The sequence below is a fragment of the Gorilla gorilla genome, chromosome 23, assembly GCF_029281585.2.
Source record: "Gorilla gorilla gorilla isolate KB3781 chromosome 23, NHGRI_mGorGor1-v2.1_pri, whole genome shotgun sequence".
NCBI classification, from domain to species: Eukaryota; Metazoa; Chordata; class Mammalia; order Primates; family Hominidae; genus Gorilla; species Gorilla gorilla.
In genome coordinates, this window is record NC_086018.1 from 19479906 (window position 1) to 19498845 (window position 18940).

Genomic DNA, 18940 nt, shown 5'->3' on the forward strand with positions numbered 1-18940 from the left:
CTGAGATCATTCAGTGAGGTTCTTTTTTTTCAGTTATTGTATTTTTTCAGTTCTAGTTTTCACTTGCTTCTTCATTATATCTTCTATTTCTTTGCTGAAACATCTTTCCAGTTGTTTCAGTAATGTTTGCCCTTACTTGCTGGAGCATTTTTAAAAATAGCAGCCGCTTTAAAGCCTTTGTCAGATAATTCCATTGTCTGTGTCATGTCAGCACTGACATCTGTTGATTTTCTTTTCCCAGGCAAGTTGAGATTTTCCTGGCCTTTTGTAAACTAAAGAATATGTTCTCGGCCAGGCACGGTGGCTCACGCCTGTAATCCCAGCACTTTGGGAGGCTGAGGCGGGTGGATCACCTGAGGTCAGGAGTTTGAGACCAGCCTGGACAACTTGGTGAAACCCCGTCTCTACTAAAAAATACAAAATTAGCCAGTCTTGGTGGTGCATGCCTGTAATCCCAGCTACTCGGGAGGCTGAGGCAGGAGAATCGCTTGAACCCAGGAGGCAGAGGTTGCGGTGAGCCGATATTGCACCACTGCACTCCAGCCTGGACAACAAGAGCGAAACTCCATCTCCAAAAAAAAAAAAAAAAGAATACGTTCTCATTGTTACATATGTATTGGATTATGTCTTGTTCTGTTTGGGCTGCTGTAACAAAAATATCATAGGCTGGGTGGCTTATAAACAACAGAAAGTTATTTCTCACAGTTTGGAGGTTGTAAGTCCAAGATCAAGGTGCTGGAAGCTTTAGTGTCTGATGCATGCCTGTTTCCTGGTTTGTAGATGGCTGTCTTCTTGCTGTGTCCTCACATAGCAGGAATTGTGAGGTAGTTCTCTGGGGTGTCTTTTTTATATTTATTTATTTATTTATTTATTGAGACAGTGTCTTGCTCTGTCGCCCAGGCTGGAGAGCAGTGGTACAATCTCGGCTCACTGCAAACTCCGCCTCCCGGGTTCAAGCAATTCTGCCTCAGCCTCCCGAGTAGCTGGGACTATAGGTGCATGCCACCATGCCCAGCTAATTTTTTGTATTTTTAGTAGATTCAGGGTTACACTATGTTGTCTAGGCTGGTCTCAAACTCCTGACCTCCAGTGATCCACCCACCTCAGCCTCCCAAAGTGCAAGGATTACAGGCATGAACCACTGTGCCCGGCCGGGGTGTCTTTTATAAGGGCACTGATCCCATTCATGAGGGATCTATCTTCATGATCTAATCACTTCCCAAAGGCTCCATCTCCATACCCTCACGTTGTAGATTAGGTTTCAGCATATAAATTTTTTTTTTTTTTGAGACAGAGTCTTGCTCTGTCACCCAGGCTGGGGTGCAGTGGTGCAGTCTCAGCTCACTGCAAGTTCCGCCTCCTGGGTTCACGCCATTCTCCTGCCTCAGCCTCCCAAGTAGCTGGGACTACAGATGCCTGCCACCACACCCGGCTAATTTTTTGTATTTTAATAGAGACGAGGTTTCACCGTGTTAGCCAGGATGGTCTCAATCTCCTGACTTTGTGATCCGCCCGCCTCGGCCTCCCAAAGTGCTGGGATTACAGGCGTGAGCCACCGCGCCCGGCCTAACATATGAATTTTGAGGGGACACAAACAGTCTATAGCAGATTTCATCCTGGACACTTAAAATATTATATCATGGGATTCTGGGTTCTGTTTAAATCCTATGAGAATGTGGAAATTTTTGTTTAAGCAGGCAATTGACTGGGTTGGTTTCACGCTGCAAGATTTGACCACTCCTCTGTGGGTTATGGTTTCAATATCAGTTGTGTTTTCAAAGCCTTTGTTGTGCTATTCAGCTCTATCCCCTGGAGCACCACCCAGGGGTCAGTCCCATACTTCAGTTCTCAAAGCCTATGGTATGCTGTTTATTTGAGACGGTGTCTCACTCTGTCACCCGGGCTGGAGTGCAGTGGCACAATCTCAGATCACTGCAACCTCTGCCTCCCGGGCTCAAGCAATCCTCCCACCTTCACCTCCCGAGTAGCTGGAACTACAGGCACGTGCATCATGCTCAGCTAAGTTTTTTATTTTTTGTAGAGACGGGGTTTCACCATGTTGCCCAGGCTGGTCTTGAACTCCTGAGCTCAAGCAGTCTGCTCATCTCGGCCTCCCAAAGTGCTGCGATTACAGGAGTGAGCCTCTGTGCCCAGCCTGGTTTAGAGTCAGCTCCATACATACACATCTTTGGGGTGAGTCTAGGAATTCATAAACAACTTTCAATCCTCCTAGTCCTTTCCAGTTTGTTGGGGTTCCCTCTTCCAGTCCTCTGTCCAGAAAGGTGTGGCTTTATTTCCTCAATTTCGCCACATACTTCCCATGACTAGATCCATACTGGGAGCCAAGCAGTGGAGGGCAGAGAAAAAAGCCCCGTCCTATTGGGAATCACATCTCTTCGATCAAAGATGAGGTTTCCTTCTTTCAGAAGTTTAGGCTCCCGAACTCCCCCAGTGCCACTGCTATCACTGTGGCTGCCACCAACACAAAGCTGCCTACAGGATGGTACAAGAAATGCTGGGGGGGAAAAGGAAAAAAGACAAACGGGCTATTTCCCTATTTGCTCTGCATGTTAGGAGGCTCCTTCCTCACCCCTCTAGCCAGAGCTAGTGGGTTTCTCCTGAAGCTCTCTCGGTCCACAGCGATACATACTTCGGGTTCCAGGCTGCATTAAGTCTGGACTGAAGGAAAACAGTTGGAGGGAACTCACTACCAGGTCAGTAGCACTTAGAATTCAGTATTCTTCCTCACTGTGCCCATATCATTTGCCGTTTCAAGTTCTTAGCGGGATGCCCTTGCAGCTGTCCAGGTTTTCTAGCTGCATTCAAAGGGAGAGACACAGAGAAGTGTGCTGACTCCACCTTCCCTAGCATATTTTATTCTGCAGGATGTCCCCAACCCAGGGATGCATTATGGCTGTAGGCTGTATGCATTTTTGCACTTTTCAGTCCCTTCTTTCACACACACACACACACACGAAAAAAAGAAAAAATTTCAATACGTTTTATATTGCATTGGTATGAAGATAAATATAATCAAGGTTGGATTCATTATTGTTATGCTTTTTTTTCTGATTTCAAAATAAATTAAAACCAAAGTAGCCGGGCGCAGTGGCTTATGCCTGTAATCCCAGCCCTTTGGGAGGCCGAGGTGGGTGGATCACTTGAGGTTAGGAGTTTGAAACCAGCCTGGCCAATATGGTGAAACCCCATCTCTACTAAAAATACAAAAATTAGCTGGGCATGGTGGCACATGCCTGTAATCCCAGCTACTTGGGAGGCTGAGGCAGGAGAATTACTTGAACCCCAGAGGCAGAGATTGCAGTGAGCTGAGATCGCGCCACTGCACTCCAGCCTGGGTGACACAGTGAGACTCCATCTCAAAAAAAAAAAAAAAAAAAAAAAAAACCAAAAACAACTAAAGCATTTTTTGTGTGCCTGTAAAAATCTCCTGGATGAGTCGGCCCTGTCTCAGTCTGGGTCTGTTCAGTGTATCCTCATGACTTGCCCTGGCCCCACATTGTTGGTTGTAATCCTGCAGAAACAATGCCATGTTTCCCCATTGATTCGTGTCAGGAGGCACACGACGATGACTTGGGCATCATGGTGACTTTGGTTACACAGCGAAGTCAGTGTCCACCAGGTCTCTCCACCATGCAGCTCTCCTTGTCTCCTTTGCATTGGATAAGTATTTTGTGGAGAGATATTGGAGACTATACCAATACTCCAGTTGCCTATTTTTGCCTAATTAACTACTCCCAAATTTAGCAACATTACCAAAACCATTTTATTGTGCCTGTGAGCTCTGTGGGCTAGGACTTCAGGCAGGACACAGCAGGTCCAGCTTCTCTCTGCTCCATGATGCCTGGCCCTCCACTGAAGTGACTTCAACTGCCAGAAGCGGCTCCCATGGCTGGTGGATGGGGCGTCCATTTCCCTGATGGCTCCTGGGTGGGGTGGCGGAAGGAAAGGCTCAGCAGGGATTATTTGCTGGAGCCACCATCATGTGGCCTCTCCTTGTGGCTTGGGATTTGCACAGCATGGTGGCAGGGCTCTGAGAGGGAACCTGTCAAGAGAAAAGAGCTCCAAGAGACAAAGGCCAAAGCTGCAGGGTCTGCTGACCTGGCCTTGAAGTCACACAGTGTCACTCCTGCCATGCGGTATTGGTTATGGCCAAGTCCTTGCCGTCTGCTCAGATTCAAGGTGAGGGAAACTAGACTGTCCTCCTGATGGGGGTGTGGCAGGAGACCTGTGTGTGGTGGGAGATTTTTTTTTTTTTTTTTTTTTTTTTTTTGAGACAGAGTCTCACTCTGTTGCCAGGCTGGAGTGCAGTGGCGCGATCTCACCTCACCGCAACCTCTGACTCCCTGGTTCAAGCGATTCTCCTGCCTCAGCCTCCCGAGTAGCTGGGATTACAGGCACGCGCCACCATGCCCAGCTAATTTTTGTATTTTTAGTAGAGATGGGGTTTCACCATGTTGGCCAGGATGGTCTCCATCTCCTGCCCTCGCGATCAACCCATCTCGGCCTCCCAAAGTGCTGGGATTTACAGGAGTGAGCCACTGCGCCCGGCTGGGAGATTTTTTTTTTTCCTTTTTTTTTTTGAGACGGAGTCTCGCTCTTGTCACCCAGGCTGGAGTGTGGTGGCACGATCTTGGCTCACTGCAACCTCTGCCTTCTGGGTTCAAGCGATTCTCCTAACTCAGCCTACCAAGTAGCTGGGATTACAGGCAACTATCACCACACCTGGCTAATTTTTGTGTTTTTAGTAGAGACGGGGTTTTACCATGTTGGCCAGACTGATCTCGAACTCCTAACCTCAAGTGATTCGCCCACCTCGGCCTCCCAAAGTGCTGAGATTACAGGCCTGAGCCACACTGCGCCCAGCCATATTTTGCAATATTCTGTACCTCATCCACTCTCCACCCACCAGCCTTAGCCTCCCTAGGTCTGTAACCCTCCTGCTTGAATCAGCCTATCAGAATGATACTTACCAAGTGGTGCTTTCTCTATTTTCATCACCCCTCTCCATTCATGGGTTGGCACTGTCCTGTAAGGAAGAGCCTTCCCTTCTCTTCAATCAGCACAGACTCATGGACGCCTATATTATGCAGTAGTTTGTAGTCTCTCTCTCTCTTTTTTTTGTTTTTTGAGACAGAGTCTTGCTCTACTGCAACCTCTATCTCCTGGGGTCTGGTGATTTTCGTGCCTCAGCCTCCTGAGTAACTGGGACTACAAGCACATGCCACCACACCCGTCTAATTTTTTAAAAAGTATTTCTTGTAGAGACAGGATATCCCTATGTTGCCCAGGCTGGTCTTGAACTCCTGGCTCAAGCGATCCTCCTGTCTTGGCCTCCCAAAGTACTGGGAGCACAGGTGTGAGCCACTGCACCTGGCCATCTGGTCATTTTTATTTGGATGCTCCGATTGTCCCAGACTTGGCCAATGGGAGCCCCTTCAGGCTGGCTCCCACATCTTTATATACACACGTATGAAGAGCCCACACTGACATCTCCAATGCCTCGGGGCTCTTTTCAGCCTTTCCTCTTTCCATATTTGTAATTCTCATCTCCAGCAGTGAGAAACCTGGCTCCCATTATCCTCAATATATTTGCTTGATTTTTTATCCACACCAGCTGCCTCCTCGGCTTCCAGCCACGTTGCCATCTCCAAGGAAAGGGAAGGGGGAGGAAGAGAGGAGAGAAATGTGGAGGAAGAGGGTCTTTTTTTTTTTGAGACAATGTCTTGCTCTCTCACCCAGGCTGAAGTGCAGTGGCACAATCTTGGCTCACTGCAACCTCCGCCTCCTGGGTTCAAGCAATCTCCCTGCCTCAGCCTCCGTAGTAGCTGGGATTACAGGTGGCCGCCAGCATGCCAGGTTAATTTTTTTGAGACGGAGTCTCACTCTGTTCCCCAGGCTGGAGTGCAGTGGTGCGATCTCGGCTCACTGCAAGCTCCACCTCCCAGGTTCACGCCATTCTCCTGCCTCAGCCTCCCAAGTAGCTGGGACTACAGGCGCCTGCCACCATGCCCGGCTAATTTTTTGTATTTTGGGTAGAGACAGGGTTTCATCATGTTAGCCAGGATGGTCTCGATCTCCTGACCTCGTGATCTGCCTGCCTTGGCCTCCCAAAGTGCTAGGATTACAGGCGTGAGCCACCGCGCCTGGCCACTAATTTTTGTATTTTTTAGTAGAGACAGGTTTTTGCCATGTTGGCCAGGCTGGTCTTGAACTCCTGATCTCAGGTAATCCGCCCACCTCGGCCTTCCAAAGTGCTGGGATTACAGGTTTGAGCCACTATGCTGGGCAAGGAGGGTCTTAAACACTTAGCAACCCAGCCCTCCACTCTGTCCGCACTTATTCTGCCCTGACTGCTGCTCGTCTGGCCTCTCTGTGGCAAGTAGCCTTCAGCCTCTTCCTCAGCTCATTGTCTCCATCTGGTTTCCAAGGAGGTTTCTTTTCTTTCTACTTTACAATTTTTTTTTAACTACAAAAACATTTCATGCTCATTTTTACAAATTCAGTAATGCACATAAAGCACATAAAGTAAGGCACACAAAGCACAGCATGAACGCCCTCAGCCACCCTCTCCATGCCACCTCCAAGAGCCAACCAGACTTCTTCCCTGTGTGCCCAAGAATGCCCCTATTGCTTGTACCTAGGATTTGGAGGCTGCACTGAGCTGAGTGGGTCACTGCACTCCAGCCTGGGAAACAGAGAGAGAGCCTGTCTCAAAAAAAAAAAAAAAAAAAAAAATGCATAAATGCTTACTTTATTTATTTATTTATTTATTGAGACAGGGCCTCGCTCTGTCGCCCAGGCTGAAATGCAGTGGTGCGATTTCGGCTCACTTCAACCTCCGCCTCCCAGGTTCAAGTATTTCTCCCACCTCAGCCTCCCCAGTGGCTGGGACTACAGGTGTACGCCACCATGTCCAGCTAATTTTTCTATTTTTTGGTAGAGATGGGGTTTCACTATGTTGGCCAGGCTGGTCTCAAACTCCTGACCTCAGATGATCCACCTGCTATTATATAATCACCACCTGGGATTATAGGCATGAGCCTCCACAACCGGCCCTGAAATACTTATATAATGCTTTTTGTTTTGTTTTGAGTCACGGTCTTGTAAACATAGTTTACTGCAGCCTCAGCCTCCTGGGCTCACATGATCCTCCTGCCTTGGCCTCCCAAAGTGCTGAGATTATGGGTGGTGAGCCACCACACCCGGCCTTATCCATGTGATTTTCAAGGGACATTGTCCAGGAGGCAGCTGGAGATGTGGTCCTCACCCACCGAACATCACTGGGGCTGGCAAGCCCTGGCTCTTGCTTTATGAGGGTCACTCAGCAGCACAGTTGAAGTATCAAGTATCTCAGCAATGCCTGTGTTAGGCATTGGTGAGTTAGGGAAAAGGGGAAGGAACATTGCAATTTCTAATCATTTGTCATGTTCGTGTCCCTGAGCTTATCACACACAGGTCTCGGATACTCAACCTTGAAATACAATGTGTCGTGCAAATTGTATCTTAGTTAAAAAAAAACAAAAAAAAAAGAAAAAAGTGGGGAAGAATATGTGGACCATCTCAGCCAGAGCTCTAGCTTGGTGGGATTTACCTTTTCTTCCTGTGACCCCTCCCACCAGGCAGCTCTGTGGTCCATTGGTGGGGATTTGTTGGGGGTCACCCTGCCTTGTTGAGAAAGACAAGACCTGGGGCTCAGAGAGAGGTGTGGCCCCCCAAGGTTGGGCCTGTGCAATGCACCTGAGAACTTCAGAGGTTAAGTGTGAGGACTAAACTCTGATTTTTTATCTTGCCCAAATTCCTATCTAAGGGGTCTGGGGAGCCAAGCCCTACAAACCATAAATTCTCTTCAGAGGGGTTTTATTTAACCCTATTGTATCATGACTTATTTCCAGCCTGACTCTGGCATAGGATTATGAGACAAGGAAGAAAATAAAAATATTTTACCCCAAAACATGTTTCTTTGCCATACTTTGAAATGGCCCTGCAAAGCTGTTATTTGTGGTAGAAAATTTGTCTCTGTAAAGAATCTCTGTCTGGCGTGGTGGCTCACACCTGTAATCCCAGCACTTTGGGAGGCTGAGGCGAGTGGATCACCTGAGGTCAGGAGTTCCAGACCTGCCTGACCAACATGGTGAAACCCCATCTCTACTAAAAATACAAAAATTAGACAGGCATGGTGGTGCATGCCTGTAATCCCAGCTACTCGGGAGGCTGAGGCAGGAGAATCGCTTGAACCCAGGAGGCAGAGGTTGCAGTGAGCCGAGATCACGCCACTGCACTCCAACCTGGGGAACAAGAGCGAAATTCTGTCTCAAAAACAAACAAACAAACAACAACAACAACAAAAAACTCTATTAATATAGCTAGATCTTTTTCTTCTAGACCCTCCCAATCCTAAAGAGATTAGCTAAGAACTAAGATCTGAAGCTGGGCGTGGTGGCTCACGCCTGTAATCCCAGCACTTTGGGAGGCTGAGGCGGGTGGATCACCTGAGGTCAGGAGTTTCAGACCAGCCTGGCCAACATGGTGAAACCCCGTCTCTACTTAAAATACAAAAAAATTAGCCGGGTGTGGTGGTACACACCTGTAATCCCAGCTACTCGGGAGGCTGAGGCAGGAGAATCGCTTGAACAGGGGAGGCAGAGGTTGCAGTGAGCCGAGATCGTGCCACTGCACTCCAGCCTGGGGGACAACAGTGAGACTTCGTCTCGAAAAATAAATAAATAAATAAATAAATAAATAAATAAATAAAGAGATTAACTAAGATCTGAATAGGAAATATTTGTCATTTATTGTCTCTAAGGGCAGCCACTATAAGTCTTCAAAAGAACTTTGGTCTCCACAATCTTTATCTTAACCGGAACCTTCCCTTTCTATGAATCCCAGGTTTTTAGACAAACTCAACCAATCGTCAACCAGAAATTTTTTTAATTCACCTATTGCCTGGAAGTGCCCCCCAACCTTTGAGTTGTCCCACCTTTCTGGACCAAACCAATGTATTTCTTAAATGTATTTGATTGATGTCTCATGCCTCTCTAAAATATATAAAACCAAGCTGCGCCCCGACACCTTGGGCGCATGTTCTCAGAACCTCCTGAGGGCTGTGTCACGGGCCAAGGTCACTCATATTTGGCTCACAATAAATCTCTTCAAATATTTTGCAGAGTTCAACTCTTTTCATCGACAAGTCGAGAGAACAGCCACCACGTCTGCATCTATTCGATGTCAGCATCCCCACCTGCAGATGAGGGGAAGGTCCCTTGCCCAAGGTTGCCAAAGTTGGCAGTGCTGAGCTTTGAGCCAGGTCTTTCCTTTCTACCCCTCTGCCTGCCCTGCCTTCCACATGGGAGCTTCCTCCCCATCCTGCCTTTGTTGATGCTGACAGATCAACTTGGTGAATTACATCCTTCATTCAATAGACACAACAGAGTCATGTAGACCTCATCTCTGGGACCCAGCCCTGTGCTAAAGATACCAAAGATGATGAGAACATGGCCCCTGACCTGAAGAGGTTATAATCCAATGGTAAACAGGTACATAAAGAAATAAAAAAAACTAAGGCCAAGGCAGGAGGATCGCCTTGGGTAACTGTCCAAGGGGTTCACCTTGCCCACCGCCTAGACAGAGCCGATTCATCAAGACAGGGTAACTGCAATAGAGAAAGGGTAATTCATGCAGGGCTGGCTGTGCAGGAGACTGGAGTTTTATTATAACTCAAATCAGCCTCCCTGAGCATTCGGGGAGCAGAGTTTTTAAGGATAACTTGGTGGGTGGGTGGAAGCCAGTGAGCCCGGAGCGCTGATTGGTCAGAGATGAAATCATAGGGAGTTGAAGCTGTCTTCTTGCGCTGAGTCAGTTCCTGGGTGGGGGCCCCAAGATCAGATGAGCCAGTTTATTGATCTGGGTGGTACCAGCTAATTCATCAAATGCACGGTCTGCAAAATATCTCAAGCACTGATTTTGGGAGCAGTTTAGGGAGAGTCAGAATCTTGCAACCTCAGCTGCATGACTCCTAAACCATAATTTCTAATCTGTGGCTAATGTGAGTCCTACAAAGGCAATCTAGTCCCCAGGCAAGAAGGAGGTCTGCTTTGGGAAAGGGCTGTTACTGTCTTTACCATCTTTGTTTAAATTATAAACCATAAACTAAGTTTCTCCCAAAGTTAGTTCAGCCTACACCCAGGAATGATCAAGGACAGCTTGGAGGTTAGAAGCAAGGTGGAGTCGGTTAAGTTAGATCTATCTCACTGTCTCAGTCATAATTTTGTGAAGGCGATTTCATCAGGAATTCAAGACCAGCCTGGGCAACATGGCAAAAAATATTTATTTTTAAAAAAGTATTTTTTTAATGGATCTATTTTTTTTTAAAAAAAGATCTATTTTTTAAAAGTATCTATTAAAAAAATACAAAAAATTAGCTGGGTGTGGTGATGTGTGCCTGTACTCTCAGCTACCTGGGAGGTTGAGGTGGGAGGATCACCTAAGCCCAGAAGGTCGAGGCTGCAGTGAACCATGATCGAACCGCTGCACTCCAGCCTGGGTGACAGACAATTTAAGATTAAGTTTGAGACTCTGTCTCAAAAAAAGACAAAGAAGGAAAGAGAGAGAGAAAGAGACAGAGAAAGAAAGAAAACGGCATATCTCTATTGTTCAGATGAGAAAAATGAGGCCCCAGGAGGAAGGTGACCCACCCATACCCATGTGGTTTTTTAGGGGCAAGAACAGACCTAGAGACAACTCTGTCCTCTGGTCTTAAAAAATAAAAGTCAGGGCCAGGCATGATGGCTCACACCTGTAATCCCAGCACTTTGGGAGGCTGAGGCGAGCGGATCACCAGGTCAGGAGATCAAGACCACCCTGGCTAACACGGTGAAACCCTGTCTCTACTAAAAATACAAAAAATTAGCCGGGCGTGGTGGCATGTGCCTATAATCCTAGCTACTCGGGAGGCTGAGGCAGGAGAATGGCGTGAACCCGGGAGGCAGGGGTTGCAGTGAGCCAAGACGGCGCCACCGACTCCAGCCTGGGTGACAGAGCGAGACTCCGTCTCAAAAAAAGAAAAAAAAGTCAGGCTGAGGCACGTGGTTTGCTTGAGTCCGGGGATTTAAGACCAGTCTAGACAACAGGGTGAAAACCCGTCTCTATTTAAAAATAATAAAAATATAAAAATTTTTAAAAAGGCCAGGTGTGGCAGCTCACGCCTGTAATCCCAGCACTTTGGGAGGCCAATACAGGAAGATCACTTGAGGTCAGGAGTCTAAGACCAGCCTGGCCAACATGGTGAAACTCCGTCTCTATTAAAAATACAAAAACTAGCCAGGCGAGGTGGTAGGCACCTGCAATCCCAGCTACTTGGGAGGCCGAGGCAGGAGAATCACTTCATCTCGGGAGGCAGAGGTTGCAGTGAGCCAAGATCTCACCACTGCACTCCAGCCCGGGCAACAGAGCAAGACTCCGTCTCAAGGAAGAAAAAAAAAAAAAGTCAGCTGGATGTGGTGGCTCACACCTGTAATCCCAGCACTTTGGAGTCCAAGGTGAGAGGACTGCTTGAGCTCAGGAGTTTTGAGGCCAGCCTGAGTAACAAATAAGACCTCATCATTACTTAAAAAGAAAAAGAAGAAGCCACCACAGTCAACACACTCACCAACTGCTCACCCTCTTGGGTAACCAAGGAAGTGCAAATTGAAATCACAACACGATGCTATTTACATTCATTACATTGACAAAAATTTTACAAGTAGGATGGTCCCAAGTGGTGGTGAGGATGAGAAACGAGGTGGTGAGGACAAGAAACAACAGAAATGCTGTGAGCACTGACTTTGGGTACAAGCCGATGCATGACCTAGACAGGTGGGCATGAAGACTCAGTGCAGACTGGCCTTGTGGCTGCACACCTGTGTGGTCCCATGGGGCCTGCACCTGGTTTAATGTGATGCTGCTGCTGTACAGAAATCCCTGATATTTTATCAAGGAACTCTTTTTTTCTTTTTTTTTTTTTTTGGAGATGGAGTCTTGCTCTGTTGCCCAGGCTGGAGTGCAGTGGCGTGATCTCGGCTCACTGCAACCTCTGCCTCCTGGGTTCAAGCAACTCTCCTGCCTCAGCCTCCTGTGTAGCTGGGACTACAGGCGCATGCTGCCACGCCCGGCTAATTTTTTGTATTTTAGAAGAGATGGGGTTTCACCGTGTTGTCCAGGCTGGTTTTGAACTCCTCAGCTCAGGCAATCCGCCTTCCTTGGCCTCCCAAAGTGCTAGGATTATAGATGTGAGCCATCATGCCCAGTGAGCTCATATATATATATATTGCTCATATATATATATATATAAATATATATATAGCCCATATATATATATATAAATATATATATAGCCCATATATATATATATAAATATATATATAGCCCATATATATATATAAATATATATATAGCCCATATATATATATAAATATATATATAGCCCATATATATATATATAAATATATATATATATAGAGTGTGTGTGTGTGTGTGTGTGTTTTGAGATGGAGTCTTGCTCTGTTGCCCAGGATGGAGTGCAATGGCACGATCTTGGCTCCCTGCAATCTCCGCCTCCTGGGTTCAAGCAATTCTCTGCCTCAGACTCCGGAGTAGCTGGAATTACAGGTGCCCGCCACCATGCCCAGCTATTTTTTTTTGTATTTTTAGTAGAGATGGGTTCATCATCTTGGCCAGGCTGGTCTTGAACTCCTGTCCTGGTGATCTACCCGCCTTGGCCTCCCAAAGTGCTTGGATTACAGGCATGAGCCATTGTGCCCAGACGAGCTCATATTTTAATTTGTAAATTAATTTTAACTATTTTGTTTTATTTTATTTTATTTGAGACAGAGTCTCATTCTGTCACCCAGGCTGGAGTGCAGTGGCGTGATCTTGGCTCACTGCAGCCTCCATCTCCTGGGTTCAAGCAATTCTCCTGCCTCAGCCTCCCGAGTAGCTGGGATTACAGGCACGTGCCCACTACCTCGCCTGGCTAGTTTTTGTATTTTTAGTAGAGACGGGGTCTTGCCATGTTGGCCAGGCTAGTCTCAAACTCCTGACCTCGTGATCTGCCCACCTCGGCCTCCCAAAGTGCTGGGATTACAGGCGTGAGCCACTGCGCCCAGCCCTAAACATTTAAATTTAAAATTGTTAAAATTGGCCTGGGTGGGCCAGTTGTGGTGGCTCATGTGTGTAATCCCAGCACTTTGGGAGGCCTGGGCAGGCAGATCATGAGGTCAGGAGTTCAAGACCAGCCTGGCCAACATAGTGAAACCTTGTCTCTACTAAAAATACAAAAAATTATCAGGGTGTGGTGGCGGGCGCCTGTAATCCCAGCTACTCGGGAGGCTGAGGCAGGAGAATCGCTTGAACCTGGGAGACGTAGCTGAGATGGCACCATTGCACTCTAGCCTGGGTGAGACAGCGAGACTACGTCTCAAAATAAATAAATAAATAAATTTTAAAAATGTTTAGGTCAGGTGCAGTGGCTCTCATGCCTGTAATCCCAACACTTTGGGAGGCTGAGACAGGCAGATCACTTGAGGCCAGGAGTTCAAGACTACCTTGGGCAACATGGTGAAACCTCATCTCTACAAAAAAGTAAAAAAATTAGCCATGCATAGTGGTGTGCACCTGTAGTCCCAGTTACTTGGGTGGCTTAGGTGGGAGGCCAGATTGAACCCAGGAGGTTGAGGCTCCAGCAAGCCAACTGGACTCCAACCTGGGCAAGAGAGTGAGATCCCACTTGTAAAACAAAAAACAAACAAAAGACCAGGTGCAGTGGCTCATGCCTATAATCCCAGCACTTTGGGAGGCTGAGGCAGATGGATCACTTGAGGTCAGGAGTTTGAGACCAGCCTGGCCAACGTGGTAAAATGCCATCTCTACTAAAAACACAAAAATTAGTGGGGCATGGTGGCAGGCGCCTGTAATCCCAGCTACTTGGGAGGCTGAGGCAAGAGGATCTCTTGAATCCAGGAGGCAGAGGTTGCAGTAAACTCAGAACGTGCCATTGCACTCCAGCCTGGGAGACAGAGTGAGACACCATCTCGAAAAAACAAACAAACAAAAAAAGAACAATAAAAAAAAGGAAAAATTAGAATAAAAATGTAAAATTTAATTAATTTAATTTTAATGCAATTAATTTAATTTTAATTTACAAATTGCATAGCCTGCTCTGCCCAGCATTTTCACTTCTTGGTGTATACCCTAGAGAACTCCTGTGCATGGAAACCAGGAGACCCGACAAGAATGTTTATGGCAGCTCTGTTTCTGCAAAGATCCGGAAGCCCACACAGCATGGATGAATTCAGGAAACATATGCTAAGTGACACAAACATGAAGTATAAGAAAGCAGACAGTAAAATGTCATTTTCAGAAAGTTAAAAGATAAGCAAAACTATACAGCAGTGTGTAGGGATATAGACATAGTGGTAAATCTATGAGGATGATTCTAACATTTAGGATACTGGTTAGAGGGCGAGTGGTGGGGGCGGCCGAGGGCGAAGTCTAGAAGGATCTTCTTATTATGGGCAAAGTTGTTTTGATGTTGGCTGGTGGGTCTGTTTCACTGTTAGGCTTTGGAGCTGATCTGTGACATCAGTTCTCAAGGTGTTGATGTCAAAGGCTTTGTGTTTTAAAAATGGAAGAAAGCCAGGCGTGGTGGCTCACGCCTGTAATCCCAGCACGTTGGGAGGCCAAGGTGGGCGGACTGCCTGAGCTCAGGAGTGAGTTTGAGACCAGCTTAAGCAACATGGTGAAACCCCATCTCTACTAAAGTACAAAAAATTAGCCAGGCATGGTGGTCCACGCCTGTAGTCCCAGCTACTTGGGAAGCTGAGGCGAGAGAATCGCTTGAACCTCGGAGGCAGAGGTTGCAGTGAGCTGAGACCGCGCCACTGCACTCCAGCCTGGGTGACAGAGCGAGACTCTCTCTCTCAAAAAAAAAAAAAAAAAAAAAGGAAGAAGATTTTTGTCTTCCATTTACTGAAATAAAACAGCACCTGATGCACTGTTCATATAGGATTGTCAGGGCTTGATATCTGTGTCCTTATAGACACATACGGTGTAAGAAACTTCCACTATTTTTTTCTAAATGTCTGCCTACAAACTTTTCTTGGTGCGAAAATCTTTCACTTACTGAAAGAAAACAGACCATGATAAGCTGTTCAGAAAAGTCTGCTACATTGTTGGGATCAGGCATTGAGATGGCAGGGAGGGAGTGGGCCCCAGAGGCGGGCCTTTGAGCCTCCTGGGGCTGGGCAGTGAGTGAGGAAGAGGTCCCCTGACTATGGCCACAGTGACTGCCTAGGACAGTGGTCCAAGGAGAGGCCTGCCTGTGATGGGGCTTTGGTGCCACCATGGCTCCCTGTGCTGCTCCTGGAGCTAACACATCTGGCCAGGACCCTCTATGGGGGTAGGACAAATCCTCAGGGCTGGCTCTCGAGGGTTTGTGCCCACTTCTTGGCTGTGGGAGGCCCAGATGTCCAGAACGCCGATGTCCAAGTCCCAGGAAGCAGATCCAAGACAGCTTTGTGTATGGAGCCCCCCAGCTGAGGTCCCGTCCTCAACTGGTTCAGAGCCTGGCTCCACCTAAAACCAGCCACCTGTTCTCAAGACCAGGTGAGAACAGGAGGGATCTGCAGGACCACAAGGCAGCTGGGATCCGGGGACCTTCTGAGGGAAATCTGGGGCAGGCCAGTCATCAGCCCTCCCAGCCAGGATTCTTGCCTCTGTTTCCCTGGCTCTGCCTCACGTCACCTCTTGCCTGGGGGACCTTGGTTTTGGGCTCCCTTCCACCAGCTGAAGCCTCCATTTGGTGGGTGTGAGGCCCAGTCCTAACCCCCCAGCTCCCCACCCCTTCCCCAGGCAGACTCTGGCCTCAGCTGTCTGTGCTGGACTTAGCTCCAGGTTTGGCCCCCTCCTGACTGAGGGGTTGGCTCACACCCCTTTCACCTCCACCCCCACCCCCACTCCCACTTGCCACACTGTGGCCTGCTCCCATGGGTGAACCCCCTGTAGGTGCCAGGCAGCTCCAGCCCGTCTGCCTGCCTGTGCACCCTCAGTCCCTTGGGCCTCCCCCACCCCCACCCAGCGGTCCTGAGAGAGGGTGCTCTCCGGGATCAGCTCTGTGAAAGTGAGGGGCAGACGGAGAGCACTGAGCCACTATCTGGCTGTGAAGATGAGTTTCAGACACATAAGCCAGTTCACCAGAGAACAGTCGAGACAGCAGATACTTAGGAAGGAAATCCTGCTGGGAGCTTCAGAGGAGCAGGGGTGTGGGGAGGAGGACATGGATGGTTGAGTAGGTGTGGTGGGCGGCCCAGGGCCTGGTCCCAGCTCTTGCATCCGGGGCTAGTTCCCCTGCTTCCCTAAGGATGCCCCCTCTGTGACACAGTGGACACAGATAAAGCTGTCTTTTGGCTGGGCGCGGTTGCTCACGCCTGTAATCCCAGTACTTTGAGAGGCTGAGGCGGGTGGATCACAAGGTCAAGAAATCAAGACCATCCTGGCCAACATGGTGAAACCCTATCTCTACACAAAAATTAGCTGGGCGTGGTGGTGTGCACCTGTAGTCCCAGCTACTCAGAAGGCTAAGGCAGGGGAATTGCTTGAACCTGGGAGGTGGAGGTTGTAGTGAGCCAAGACTGCACCACTGCACTCCAGCCTGGAGACAGAACAAGACTTCTCTCAAAAAAAAAAAAAAAAAAAAGCTGCCTTTCTGGCGCTGGTCCTGGAGAGTTGGAGGCTGCAGCCCTGGGCAGCAGGCACTGCCGGGAGCCAGGGGAGGGGGACTGAGAGCTCTCTCAGGTGGCTTGGGAAGGACCAGGAGAAAATGCACAGACAAGGCTACAGACAGGAGAGAGGAGGCCTGCAGGCAAAGCGGGAGTGGGGAAGGCACCGGGTTCAGGCAGCCCTAGGACAGCTGCTCCCATGCGCCCACAAGCACGAGGGCCTCCCCCACATTCTACGGAGAAGTTCAGGGCAGCACTTTTGGCCGTGGCTGGGCAGTGTCTGCGGGGAGGCATTTCTGATGTTTGTGTGCCCTTGAAGCCTGAGCTCAGCCAGGAGCACAAGGGCGAGTTTCCCGGCCCCTGCTGCCTTGCTTTCTCTTGATTGAGAAAGGAACCAAAGATCAAAAGGCAGTGAAGAATTGGGGACTCTGAGAAGGGTGACTTTCCAAGGCTTGGACCCCTTAGCAGCTTTGCGGCCTAGGGGCACTTGACCCCTGTGTGATAAGCCGAATCCTCTTTGTCTTAGGTGGGGAATTGGTAGCTGGCTCATCCCTTGCCCCAGCACCTGCAGCAACGTGGCAAACACTTGGCCAACATGCGCTGAAGGACTGGTCGACAGAGTCCCACGACTGGCTGCTTCAATACTGACCCCCTGAGGGCACTGAGAAGGCTCTGAAGCCGTCTCCAAGAGCAGTTTCATGTGTGCTAGGAGCTGCAGCCACATGGGACTGGGCCCGTGCGTGCTATCCTGGGGCTTCAAGGGGAACCAGCCCTCCAGCCTGCTAAGCGACCAGCAGCAACGCTCGGGCCAAGGCCCTGCATTTTGCTGCTGGCCATCCTTGGGTGGGTGAGGCTACAGAGGTCTGGACTGGAGGTTGTGGTTGGGGGCCACAGGTCTAGAGCAAAGGGAGGCAGGTGGGCGGGCCTTGTGGGGGGGTTCCCTAAAATCCATCAGGTGTGGTGGTCCTGAGGTGAGTTCCTGATATCTGTCCAAGCAGCCATCAGGGGCCAGTCCCTTCCACCAGGAACAGTGAGGCTTGCCCACCACCGAAGCGCTGCTCCCCACCCCCTCAGCCTCGCTCCCCCACCTAGTGCAGCCACCACCGCCATTCCTAGTTCTCTACCAGGACCCCAGGGCTTAGCACTGCCCACCCCTGCTGCTGGTGGATCTCTCCAGGTCTTCTGTTAAGGCATTTTTATCTTTTTTTTTTCCTTAAAATTCCCATGACAGATTACATAAAAGCATTTTTAAAGCATGTTCACCGTACTAAAAAAAATTAGGATTTAGAAGAAAACCTAAAGGGGCGAGGAAAAAACCCCCTGTAACCCTGCCCCTCAGGGAGCACCAGCAGTGAACCTGCAGTGGATTCGCTTCTGGGCGGCAGCCGAGCTCCCATGTGGGACAAGTGCCATGCAGGCTTCGAGGATGGCGGAGCGGGGTGGCGGGAGCAGGGGGCAGAAGAAAGGCTCAGTGCTTTGTTCTTTTTTTGAGACAAGGTCTTGCTCTGTCACCCAGGATGGAGTGCAGTGGCACAATCCTAGCTCACTGCAGCCTCAAGCTCCTCAAACTTAAGCGATCCTCCTGCCTCAGCCTCCTAAGTAGCTGGGACTACAGGCTTGTGCCATCACACTGGGGCTAATTTTTTGATTATCTGTAGAGATGGGGGTCTCCCTATGTTGCCCAGGCTGGTCTCAAACTCCTGAGCGCAAGAGATCCTCCCACCTCAGCCTCCCAAAGTGCTGGGATTACAGGTGTGTGTCACCACACCTGGCCTCAGGAGGTGCCAGGAGGGTATAAATGGTGGGCCTCAAGAGCGTCATGTTAGAGGGTCTCCATCCTCAGGATGGAACCGCCTGGGGCACATCAGGCTCCTGGATAAAATGAGGGGTCCTCAATGCTCCTGTGGCTCCCCAATGTCATGTGAGGTCCCAGGGGCTTAATCCCTTTCCTGTCACCTTCCTGCTGCTGGTGGGGGTGGGCTCAGAGCCCCTCAGGGAGGAAAATCAGGTTGCTGGCTAGACCAGGAGGGTGTAGGCCACCAGGGCTCTCTCCAGAATTTGTCTGCTCGCTTCGCAAGATTTGCAGATGGTCCCCAATATTAAAGCAGCTTCCAAACACATCTGGACATCAAAGGGGACAAGATGCTCAGAAGTCAGGAAGAAGGCAGGAC

General features: G+C 49.0%; 1 long non-coding RNA gene across 1 annotated transcript in view; it reads left to right on the forward strand.

The window, feature by feature from the left end:
• The window catches only part of LOC129529595 (uncharacterized), a 40583-nt gene extending 29887 nt beyond the window's left edge, over window positions 1–10696 (forward strand). Inside the window, exons 2-3 of the long non-coding RNA XR_008675135.2 lie at window positions 2042–2193; window positions 9186–10696. This is a non-coding gene — a long non-coding RNA (uncharacterized lncRNA). The remainder of the gene's footprint in view (window positions 1–2041; window positions 2194–9185) is intronic.
• The last annotated feature ends 8244 nt before the right edge of the window (window positions 10697–18940 follow it).